The sequence below is a fragment of the Bacillus rossius genome, chromosome 13 (assembly GCF_032445375.1).
Source record: "Bacillus rossius redtenbacheri isolate Brsri chromosome 13, Brsri_v3, whole genome shotgun sequence".
In the NCBI taxonomy this organism is placed as follows: Eukaryota; Metazoa; Arthropoda; class Insecta; order Phasmatodea; family Bacillidae; genus Bacillus; species Bacillus rossius.
In genome coordinates, this window is record NC_086340.1 from 16822073 (window position 1) to 16835029 (window position 12957).

General features: G+C 35.9%; 1 protein-coding gene across 1 annotated transcript in view; it reads right to left on the bottom strand.

Moving 5' to 3' along the window:
* LOC134538276 (UDP-glucosyltransferase 2) overlaps positions 1-12957 on the bottom strand; it is a 69890-nt gene that overhangs the window by 23160 nt on the left and 33773 nt on the right. The gene's annotated exons all lie outside the window — the stretch shown is intronic.

The following is a 12957-nucleotide window of genomic DNA, read 5'->3' on the forward strand; positions in this document are numbered from 1 at the left end:
GGATAGCTACATTAAAGGTACGGGGGGGGGGGGGGGGGAAACATGAACTTCAGGGGAACTTCGGGTTTTGGCTCTCTTGTCTGTGTAAAGACGTGAGACTTTTAAGGGGGAAGGGGTCGAGCCGAATCTCACTCAATCTCAGTTGGAACGTGCAAAAAAAAAAGGGTGGGGGTGGGGGCTCGGAAAATATCACGTAATGCCCCCCCCCCTCCCCCCATCGCAAGAAACGGTGTAAAATTGCCAGAAAACTGGGTTGAATTAAGTAAAAATGTTTCTCCGCTAAAATATGACTAAATCCTACACAATAATAATAATCGCGGCTATGCGAACGCCACAAAGTCACTCTTGAGACCAAACATGAGTTTCCCGTGGACTGAATTAGAATCTATATTCATTTTACGAATTTTAGTAGTTTCTGTTTAAGTATTTTATTTTTAATTTTTTTTCATTGTGATTCTAGACTACGTTATGTCTTAAATACCAGTATTAAATAGTCTTAAATAAAAACAATTAAGTATTTTTTTTAACTAAGTCCAACTCAGTCAAGCACAGAATAACGTATTTACATTAAAAATACGCATTTTGAAAAATGTCACGTGATATTTTAGGGGGAAGGGGGTCGAGCCATATCTCACGATATGTGACCAAGGTGGGAAAGGGGGGGGGGGGGTCGAAAAACCGCCAAAACCGACTCTCGTAATGAATGGACGCCCCCAAGTGATTAGGTTGGATATTCTTGCACAGATGGTTCCTTACAGATCGCATCCTTCAAACTGAAGGATCCTTCGATAAAGGCGCGGTCTCTCTCGACACGTTAATTTTTTTCAACATTAATTTTATTTAATAGCTATTTAATGGTTTTTCTGTCACAAACATCGCGCACTATTAATACCACAAAAGAAAATATGAGGAAATTTATTTTGACAGATCATAAAATTCAAGGGAGATCTAGTTAAAATTTTAGTAACAACCATTAAAGAAAGGTAATGTCGAAAAAAAAACAATGTGAGTGAGACTTTCAGTACACTCCAGCGATGTGTTCAACATTCAAACCTCGGTAACGAGAAAAATCACGTGTTCTCATTTCGCAAATATTTTTAAAATAGGAAACTCGGACACGAAATTCAACGTATAGGTTTTTTTTAGTAATGTGTAAAAAATATACGCAAATCGTTAACTTTTCAACTACATTTCTTGACGCGAATCATACGTGGTTTCCACACCCGCCCTTAGATTTCGTCGCCAGAGCAGCCTGCGATAAAAGAGAAGAAAAAAAAAACTTGAAAAAAAAATTACCAAACCCCGGCTTTGGACGCGATTTTCGAAAAGAAATTTTAGTTAAATACTGCCCATCTTTTTAAAAGTCATTTAACAGTTAATACTATAAACGTACTTTAATAGAATCGAATTTCAATGATTAGATGCTTGAATTGTGACGAAATAAATCAAAGGAAAGAACTGAAAAGTGTGGTAATGCTGTCTTAACTGTAAATTTTAATGTGAAATAACCGAAATAATCTTCAAATTAATGGAAATAAAATAAATCCACATATACGGAAATGAGTCGGAAACCTAACACATCAAACAAAATCACTCGAAACAATAAAGATAAAATGTTTTGTACCCAAATGTAATTAAATAAACAAAATGAAGTAAAAAAAAAAAAACGTTGGTTTTGTGAATTTTGGTTCGCGCCATCCATCAGCGATGTCAGCACCGTGTTTACACATTTACATCCCTTGCGTCCTAACGTTCCATTCACGTAATTATTCCTACCAACAGCCATGAACCGAGAACTAAGATGTTAAAACTTCAAAAATCAACAACGAAACAGCATTATTTTCACTTTAGAATTCATCTTTGCTCGGGCTTTTTTTTTTTTCTAGCGTGTGCATGGATAGTGCGCTTATTTACTGCGAATCATTTCTGACTCTTTGGTAGAGAACGCGTTTTAATTTTCTTTTTAATATATATTTGCCAAATTGATTCTTACGTCTGTGATGTTTGTTTCCTAACAACTTTTATTTGTATTGTTGTTCTCTCCATGAAATACGTAAGACTTCAAGCTTGAACTTTGAGTACAAGTTTTCATGTTTTGGCTATGTTTATCCGTAAGCTTTCCAGATGGTATTGAAGTTTTATTTCCTTCCTAACTTTGGCGTTTCAAAAAGATGTTTTAACTTTTTTATATTTTCTTGAAGAAGAGAAGAAGCACTCAAATGTAATAATGTAAGGAACGGAAGTTTAATTTCGTATTACCGCTGTGTAGGCCGTGTTTATTTGCTTATTTTTTTTTTAAAGATTTTTAAATTGCATCATTAATTTTAATGTTAACATTAATTTAATTTCCTTAAGACCGTCATTTTCAAAGCATCGACTGTGTAGGTAATTCATTATATTTTTATGTAGTTGATGGTTATCAATCTAAATGCCCATTTTGTTAATACAACTATGATTTTTTTAGAGTTGTGTTTTTATCAAAGTGTTTTAAGGATTTAATTTATAATATTTTCAAAAGAAAATGACAAATATTTAATGGTATGATTTGGCTGAGAAGTTAATTTTAATTTACCTGGAATTATGTCAATACTGGTGTTGTTATTTAAAAAGGGTTCATAAAACATGTTTTAAGTAGACAATAGTCATAAATAATTTTTTTACAACTCACTTAGGTCCTTAAGGTTTATCAATTAATAAACCGTTCTATTTTTTGTAAATATTATAATTTTTATCTAAAACTTTTGTCTGTAACTATTTTTGATAAGACTAACTAAAGGGTTGAAATTGAAATAATTGTCATGCCATGTGCTCTATTAGATCCGTTGCTATTCACTATTATTTACAACTTTCGTCCAAAACAATTTTTTATATGACCAAAAATTACTTCAAGACAAAATACTTAATTATTTTAAGACTTAATATGAGCACTTTCAAATCAGTTCAGAATGTTTGTAAACTATATAAATACTCTATATAAATACTTTTGACTGAAATAATTTTTGATAAAATCAACTTATCTAAGAGTGAAATAAACATGGGTTAACTCCCCTATTACTTAACCTGTAAATTGTATTATAATTACTTGTAGATTTTCTAAAAATTATTTAAAACTTTGGTTTGAAACTTTGATAAAACAAACCATTACTACAAGGGGTTGAAAAACAAAATATCCAAACCATGTACAATATTAAATCCGTTTTTTTATTGTAAAAACTCAAAACTTTATATAATATAAATTTCGTGCCAAATAATTTTTTACACTACCATTACTTCAAGGCGTATAAATAACAAGGGTTGAAAGACAAAAAAAATTGTTTAGGTGGTATCCATTATAATTTATTGTAAAAATTCTGAACATTATATAAAACCTTTGGCTGAAACAATTTTGATGAAATGAACTATTATCTTGAAAACAGGGGTTGGAATTTCAAAAAAATCAATACTTCCTTACTATCAAAATCGTTCAAATTTATTTTAATGTTTAAACGAATAATTATTTTGTGAAAGGGATGAAAAATAGTGTTTAAAGGTCTGCAAATTCGTAACTAGCATAGTAGGCATGATACAAAATTCGTTCTAAGCTATTTAGTGCTAGATGTACTGAGTTAAAAATATTCGAAACATATTTGCTGCATATAATATGATGAAATGTTTTATCAATCATTTTGGAATATTAAAAGAAACATATGGGATGTAATGTACATTAAGTTCTCAAATTGTTCCAGAAGTTTATAGAAATCTCCAGAACATTTCCAGAATAAATATGTCCTTTAAAATCTACCTACGCCTGTAGGCTGTGCCAAAAAGGATTTTTTTAGGCTGGTTTGGTCTTCTTTTTTGTGTGTTTGCATAGTCATAATTTTTCTGTCCATGAATGAGGTTTCTCTGTGACATATAGTGTAAACAGCGATGTACAGTGTAACCAGCGACATACAATGTAGGTCCTTAAAAATTTTTAAATCAATCATCCCCATTGCAAAAAACATTAAAAGAACGTTGTGTATCCATTGTTTCGCTGAAAGAAGTTTTAAGGAACTTAACTTCTGAGCAAAACAATTTCAGCCAGTCACCTTTTAGCAACATTTTGATGATACAAAGTTCGGAAGTTTAATCCATCGACAGCTGCTTATAAGACGAGAATTTAGGCTACTGGAAATACTATTCAGCAAGCTGATTTATAAATCAGCTTGTTCTCTATGCAATATTTCATTGTTATTATTCTAGCGGGAGAAACTTCGTATGACAATTGAAAGTGAAAGTGGAAATGTATTGCAACGCAAGGATATTTGCATAATCGAATAACAATACTTAAGGCGGGGATAATGCAAATTATTGAGCCAGTTGACGGACGTATAGAACAACACGCACGCATCGAGCTTTCACTGCCGGCAGCAAAATATACACTCTGGAGAAAACATCAACCGCCTTCCAGGTTGGATCCTGTTGATTAACATATTCATGTGATACTTTATGGTTCAATATTTCACCAAATACATGTCTTTATAGCCTGCTCGCATATACATTGACCAAGTTGCAACAATAAGTTTATGGAACCTTACTTTAACAAAAATATTTTACTGGTGTTCCACTTAATTGCTTTGCATTAGATAACCTAACTCTCACCACTGAATGGTGCTATTGTAATCAGTTAGAGTCATGTAGTCTCGTAGCCATGTAGCCTTGCAGTCTCATAACCTTGTGTTCTGGAAGCTTCGTAAACATGATGCATTGGAACCTCGTAGACCTGTAGCTACGTAATGCTGTTGGAATCATATAACATAATGCTGATGGAGCAGTGGGAGCAAAAGAGAAAATGCCGACGAAGACAGATGCGATAATTGGAGCCTTGTAGATGTGTAGCTTAGTAACCAAGTAGCCTTCTTTCATTTTATTCAGCTGGAGATCGTGATTTAACGTCATGCCTAGAAATAATAAATAAAGTAGAAGCCGATAAAATGTATTATCAAAGGCAATGTGGGAATAACCCGCGGACAAAAGGCTCCCAAAAGTGCCAGTGAACGGATGCGAGAGTACAGAACGCGGAAAAGTTTTTTTTTTTTCATTTGAGGTCAAACCCGCGTTCTTACTATTATTTATTCTCAATAATTTCCTCCTATTCAATATAAAAATACTGATAATGTATCTATATCTATACCTAATAAGCAAGAAGTCTTTCTTCTGTCAGGCATGGACTCCACACACACAAAATTTATTCTTTTAAATGTTTATTTTAATCGTAAACGTAAGATTTTAATATATATAAATAAATCTTTGGTTAAGTGTGATACTACGCGATGTACTACGCGCCTCAACTTCGTCAATTGTAAAAATAAAAAATAAAAACACAAATAAATAATTAAAATAGTGGAAAAAAAACATATCTCGCGTGTCCAAATCCGCTTCCGTCTATAGGTGACCGCTTCCGTCTGTAAGTGTGCGCTTCCTTTGCCGCCTCCGAGAAGCTCCGAAGCCGGTTTTCCGTCTTTCAAAAAAGGAAAAGAAGAATAAAAACAAAACTTCAGCCGGTACTTTCACCTTCGCTCGAGTTCGTGGAGTTGTGTGCCATCCCCACTACGGCCCGTTGCACGGAAAACGGACACGGATCAAGCGAACGGGAACAGACCTCAAAAAGGAACATTACACTATCCGGCGTCTGCCGCTTCCACAGTGCGCGGAAACATAACAAATGGCCGCCAACGAGACTGCACTCCCCGTTTACGAAATATTAATTTCTTCTAACCGAAATTATAGCACGGACATAATATGTAATATATATAAATACAGTGTCCTGATGTTTGTTTCCAGTGAACTCTTCACCAAGTCAACCGATTTCGATGAAAATTGGCATTTATGTGTAATTTTTTCCAACTTGTGAGATAGGTTAGTTTTTATTTCGATTAATGGTTTAATAATTTATAATTAATAATAAACCGATTATCAATGTTGATTGGTGTTTAAGCCCGGGAAACAGTGGGTACTTCGTCTCCATGACAACGTTGCGTGCTCGATAGTCGGGAAACCATCGGTGCTATTCGTTTTTTCTTCGGTACATTACAAAGCAATGCATTATGTTTTTGTCAAAATTAATTAATTTTCATTTTATTTCATTTATTATAACTGTAAATAAGAGATTTCGTCTCATTTTCCCCCCCATTAATAAAACCGTGCGAAGCCGGGTCGGGCAGCTAGTTTAAATATATAATAGAAATATACCACAAAGTTATAACAGAACAGTAGATATTCTTGTGCTTGATACAATTTTTCAAAGTATTTAGAACATAAACAAACACGGCAACCACCGCAGCTAAATACTCGGCTTCTATTGGTCGCGCCTCCGTCTGCGTGCTGTTGTAGAAATTCTGTTCCGGGAGATTCGTCTCCGTTTACGTCTAGGCGTCTTCACTTTCCCTGTTCCTGTTATGAGTGTTAGTGAGGCGGGATGATAAGCGCGACGCTCGCTGGTGCTTCCAGCGCGGTATAGCCTCTAAGCGCAAGTCTCTGAACTGGCGCGCATTCGTCTCGTCGTCACAGGATAACTGTGAAATTTGAGCGGTGACCGTAACATTATATGGCGGAGAAATGAAGATAAAGGTGTTATGCAAGCCCCTTAAGTACTTTCAAGAATCTGTACTGATTGTTTTATGCCTAAACATTACTCTGAAAACACGCGTTTTAGGCATTTTAACGCTTCTAAAAATACAGTTTAAAAACTTAATCCGAAATTAAAAGTACTTTTCGGCCCTCAGCGAACTCTTAAATACTTTTCGTAAGCAGACCCCACTCGGATATCTGGAGTAGTTTTGGAATCGCGTTGTTTTTCCTGAAGCTCTGCACACCGCGTGTGTGCCCGGGTAGGCGGAGCCCTAGAGAGACTACTTTCCGTAGAGATTCAGTGAGTGAAAAAAAAAGGGGGGGGGGAAGTTCGCGCGACCCACTAAAACATGGAACTGCAGGTTTTTTTTGTTACTTTTAGGAGGAGCGTGACATAGCCTGTGTCGCATTACTTGACCAAAACACAACTCTCAAAATAAGTTACCAATGACACCCGTTTACCAACTGCCACTTTCAAATACGAATTTATTTAAAATTTAAACCTGGGTGCGCTTGTTGTCACTTAAGGAGGAATGTGATATAGGCTGTGTCGTATAACTTGTCTACAAACACAGTTCTCAAACGTAGTTCTCCTACCACCTGTTTCCCAACTTTCACTAGCAGCTAACGTTCTTTGAATTATTCTTGCAACGGTAGAATTTGGTTTGAGGGTGCAGTATCATTAATTATTTTGTTTATTTTTTCATGTTTTTGACCAAAAAATCATTATGTTACGCTGCACCACATCTCTGTGATTGAAAATCTTGCCCTCCCGTCCCTCTTCTCCAGACAAGAGGTAACAATTATATAAACATGTTTAAATGTTTATAAAGGTTTTTATTATTGAATAAGTCTTTATTGAATGGTTTCTGTGAGCTTGAAGGAAAAAATATTGTGTCAGTCCTATAATGCACTGAAAGAATGAAATAATGTGGTATACATTTATGAGTAAACCGTTTTGATATAGCCTTCGTACCTCATTTTCCCAAAACCATAAACTTACCAGTTTTTCAGAGTTTTGATAAAAAAAAATGTTAACTGATCAAATGAATAATTTACAAAAAATTAATTATTTTAGTACTAAGGCTAAAAGCTAGGACTGACATAAAAATTTCCCTAAGAGTTCACATAAAACATAAAGACTTGCTTAGAAAGAGAAACCTTCTATAAACAATAAAATGTGGCTATAAAATTAATTTATTTCAATTCATGTTCAAATCTACGAAATACAAAATCAAAATAATTTAGGGTAGCTCCTACTACCTTAAAAAAATTACGTCATTGCTGGTTTAGACTGGTTTTCCGTTCGCTGTGTTCGTTCGCAATGTAATTTTTGTAACTGCATCCCTTCCCCTGATTTAGCTGTGCTGTGTAAGCATGTCGCATTTGACATCAGATGATATTGGGTTTTTCTTCAGGTTTTTTTGACGTGACGTCTAATAAATCGTTGAACGCCGGCTGCACGCACGAAATAGTGTCCCGTTACGCACATTGTCCCGTTTCACTGTGTCCCGTTACGCTCATTTTACATTGCTCTTTGCTAACCTGAACCTCCTAGCATGCGACCAAGTCCGTGGCGTAATTCTGTTTTCATTAATTTCAATGTAACATTTTCATTGCTCTTTGCTAACCCGTTCCTCCTAGCATTGCTGCAGAGTCCGTGGCGCAAATAAGTATATTATTTTTGACTGCATCTTGGTGTTGGGTAAGCCATTTTCCTTCACATCATCCTTGAAACATTCCCATTCGTTTCCTACTTTTCCTATCATCGCCCTATTCTTAACAGAATAACACAGATTGGAAGAAGTTAAATAGCAAACATGTATAAAAGTTATAGTTAAAATAATCTGTTCGTTAAAGTAATGAACATATTTGAATTAATGAGTGCAAATAAAAGTAAATTTATAAATTAAATTGTAGATTTCATTTCACTCCTTGTTTGTATCCTTACAAAATAGTGATAATTCAATAAACATGATTAAATTTTATTCATAAAAGAATGCAATAATTTCATGAATGTTTTGTATGACGTTGTCACGTTAAACTATCGCCCGTAAACCGACTTTACAGAGAAAGAATTTGTTATTATTATTTTCTGAGGTTGACCCGTTAAAGCCGGCAATGACCAATGTCCATGGAAATATTTCACGTAACTTGCAAAGCCAAACACGATGATTGTTTACGAAAACTTCTGACAGAGCGACAGTTGGCGGAAGGATGCCGTAGAACGTTGGTACTATAGGTTCTACTTTTGAGAACGCTCGACGCTTGGAGACAAGTTACGTGGCACAGACTGCAGCACGACCAAGGATGCGGAACAGTGAGCATTATAGCAGCTCGAGGAGGAATGTGATTTAAGCAGGCTTGCTCAATCGTGACTTTGAAGCAAAGTAAAGTAATTTCTCCATTTGATTAACCTGCGAAGTTCCTACTTGGATTTTAATTACCTAACTCTGCAAGCTGCTCTTTAGTCTGCGTAGAGTAGCACCATTGGCAGGTACCATATTTCTCGGAATGTCCCTTACAAAGCATCACGTGAATTTTCAATACGCGAAAAGATAACCTATTGAAGTCGTTTGCAAACACTGGTTGACAGAACAACAACGGAAGATGAATACGTACGTTAGACCAATTGTTCTACTTTTAAAGACTGTTCTAGACGGGTTACACGACACATACATGTGTGTTACAACTCGGTTATTTCTTCTGCATCAGTAATGGAAATTTGGATTGTGATTAACTGACTTAAAGCATTATTTATAAACAAACATTGTGCGCTCAGAGCAAAAATGTCGAAAAATATTCAACCTAAAAAAATACCTGTGAGAGTTTAAGCCGCAGTGGCAGAAACGCATAGTGTGACACCTGCTTTAAGCCACATTTACACCACCACAACCTAAAGGATGTCAATAATAGAGTATCCCAGTTTCAATGGTATATTACAATAGTATATTTAAAACTATTTATAACAAACTATACATCAAATTGAAGGTGAACTAAAATAGTTAATTTTTACCAACGTTTAATATGTGCACCTTTTAGTTATACGGTACACATCCAAACTAAATAAAGTCAGATTCTTTTCACACTTTGATTAACAATTCCGGAGTAACGGAAGCAAGAGCCATTTAAATTCTGTGTCTCAACTCTAGCAAATCATTAAGTAACGGTGAAAATTAGACACAATCTTTTATAAAGCCCCAAAGGAAAAAACAAACCCCATGGCGTTATGTCAGGTGAACGTGGAGACCAGCGAAAAATAACTCTGTAGTCTCGACCATTACCACCAATCCAACGGTCAGGGACTTGAGATTCCAATGGGGAGGTGCTCCTGTTACCCAATAAAGTTTGCATGTTCACCTTCTACTAATTGGGGAAAGAGCCATTCTTCGCGCTGCAAGCGAGAAAAAACAAAGCAGTATTCGCGCATGCGCTTATCTAACACACTTTGAGTTACTCTTTGATTGTGACCTTGAACCAACACACTACAACGCTTACAGTTGACACTATTAAATTTTACAACTGGGTACATTCTTTTATGGACGTACTGTACTTGGCAACTCTGTGGCCAACATATTGTACGAAAGTGATTCACGAATTGTGGTGCACAAATTGTGCGAATTTTGACAAAAACTTCGGACAAAACATGGCGTAAAAAAAAAACCTATGAACACTGTTGTCAGAACATCGTTGACTTCAGGATGCTGTCTGAAGGATACGTACTTCTTGCAGCCGCGGGTGTGGTCATTTTCATTGGGCGTTCACGTACAGGCCTGGGTCAGAGTCTATTTTGGGTTCGTCCTTCAGTTCAGAGACGCGCGAAAATATTCTAGACGAGATATATATATTGCGAGATCTAAGCTGTGATGATCGTGGATTGTGTGCCCGCGAGAGAAGATTTTCGAGTATTTTTAAGAATATTACAAGAATATCTAGTTACATATTTTGAGTTTATGCTTAACAGCACTGGGAGAAAAACAGGTTAGGCAAAAAACTGACCAATTCCTTTCTAGACTCCACGAATAAGTGGCAGGCCAGTAAAGGTTGCTACTGCACACAACCTCAACAAGTAGAGCCTCAGGCACAACTAAATGCTGATCACTGTGTCGACAACAAGGTTGCGTGTGTGTGTAACAATGTTACCAACGTTTTTTTTTTTTTTTTCAACTTTTCTTTTGATGTTTCACCGCTCGCTGACGGGGGAAGATGTCGCCGACAATGTCCGGGCCAGTGCAAACGTGGCTCCACGCTTCTCCTGCTAGATATTATCTTTGAAAGATTTGTGCAATGGGAGTGCATGACTTTGATGTAAGTTTATGGACATACGCCATTGCTAAGCACTTTTTCTGTAGAAGAAAACTAAAAAAATAAAATAAATAAATAAAAATACCCAAAAGGCAAAAAACACAAATTAAGCAAAAAATTGCTGTTGTCAACAGGATATAAACACCACAAAATATTCCGTAACAGGAATATGGTCAACAAACAAAGAAAAAAGAAGAAAAATGTACTAATAGAACGAAAAAAAAAAACACAAATGATGACGACACAAAAATATTGAACCCAAAAAAATCCAGCACAACAGTTGAAACGAGAGAAAAACACGACAAAAAGAAAAGACGAAACAGACACAATAGTTTTTCCAAAACAGAAACAAGCGACGTTTCGGGAACTGCTATCTGCTCCCGTCCTCAGGCAGAGACGCGCATGGTACGAAAACACAGGCGCGACTGCTAGATTCACACCAACGTGATGAAGCCTTTTTTTTCCCGACGCGGTCACGCATTAGGACCCGTTTCGACCGCTTTATCTGTTTTCGGTTGACGCGGTCGTTCGATGGGGCCCGTCCGGGCGTGGCCTATGGGAGGGCCAGCCCACCACTCGGGACAAAGGACGTAATCGTCACTAACTGATTACGGCCCGGGGTTAAACACGTGCGCGCTCATTTAACGCGTCGAGAGCTTCAAACCGGTCAGCGGTTCCGACGGAATCCTTCCCCGCTCGGCGCTTTGTGGTTTTTCTAATCACCCGTGCCCCATTATCATCATCGCTGACACACTCACCACAAAACTCCCTGATTTACCTTTCAATCTGATTGGAGTGAAAATTCCCGGATGAGCTTTACGCCAAACACTTTCGGGCTGGATTTGAGGGAGATGATCCCATGGAGGTACAAGTCATGGAGTGGATATCTGCTCAGAAGTTTTTACCAGATCCCATACTCTTCTTAGATACATACATAATATTTGGTGAACATGTAGGCGTGAATAAAATAATGGTTTTGAAGGCTGTATTGGATTCCCTTCCATGATAAATCAAGAGATTGTTCTCACAATACATTTTTATACCGTTCTGAAGCAAATTTTGACTAAATTCTTACAATTAGTGATTTTATTTAATGTTTAAATATTTGCACTTGGATGGATAATTTTTCTAAATTATCTAACTGCGATGGAAATTAAAACGTTAGTATATTCAGGCCCGGCATCTTTATTATAGTTTGTAATGACTCAAATGGGTAATTATTTAAACAAATCCAATTTTATTTCATAAATCAGGAAAAAAAAGTTCGTATGAACCGTAATACCCCGCCAAGATAAAATATAATATAAAAGATGTGCAAACAAAATTGTTAAACTAGACTGACGTCGAAAACATTATAAAGTTGTTTCTTATTGATTCGCTTGTTACATCAAAATAGCCTTAAATAAGGCACATTTTTACATGAATATAAGTATTAGAATTGAGATAGGATTAATCATTAAAAACCGTATTAATTATAAGCGCTGTCTTTAAAAGATTTTTTTTGTTTCCCATTGTATCTATAACTTTCATCGTTTAGATAATAAATTATACGAGCAGTGTTTGTAGTATAAATCAATTAGGATTCCATTTCCTTACATATTTACAAACTTTTTAACTTTTTAAGTAGTGTAGTTGTTTATTCGCCTGAATCGAGCAAGTTAACGTTCTGAATTGACTTCCAAGAGTTAAGGAAAGTGACCAATTTTTTTTTGCGGTAAGTGAAAGCAACGAACACGACCTATTTCTGGGTTAAGTGACGTAATGTTTCTTCACGGATATCACTCTGCTTTGTCGTGCGAACAATGGATCATGTAACAGTACGGATTACCGCGTTTACTGCTAAAGGTTCTACACTTTCATAGCTAAACAGAATTTTTTTACATTTTGGTGCTTCATGTTGGTATGACTCCTAATTTTTTTTATTAATTGTTCTTCCATTTTAAAACTGCACAAATCATGTACACAAAAAATATTTCTTAAAACTGTAACATTTTTAAAACTTATTCATACACAAATATCTTACGATAAGCTAGAAGATTCATTTTATTATTTTTAATAAAT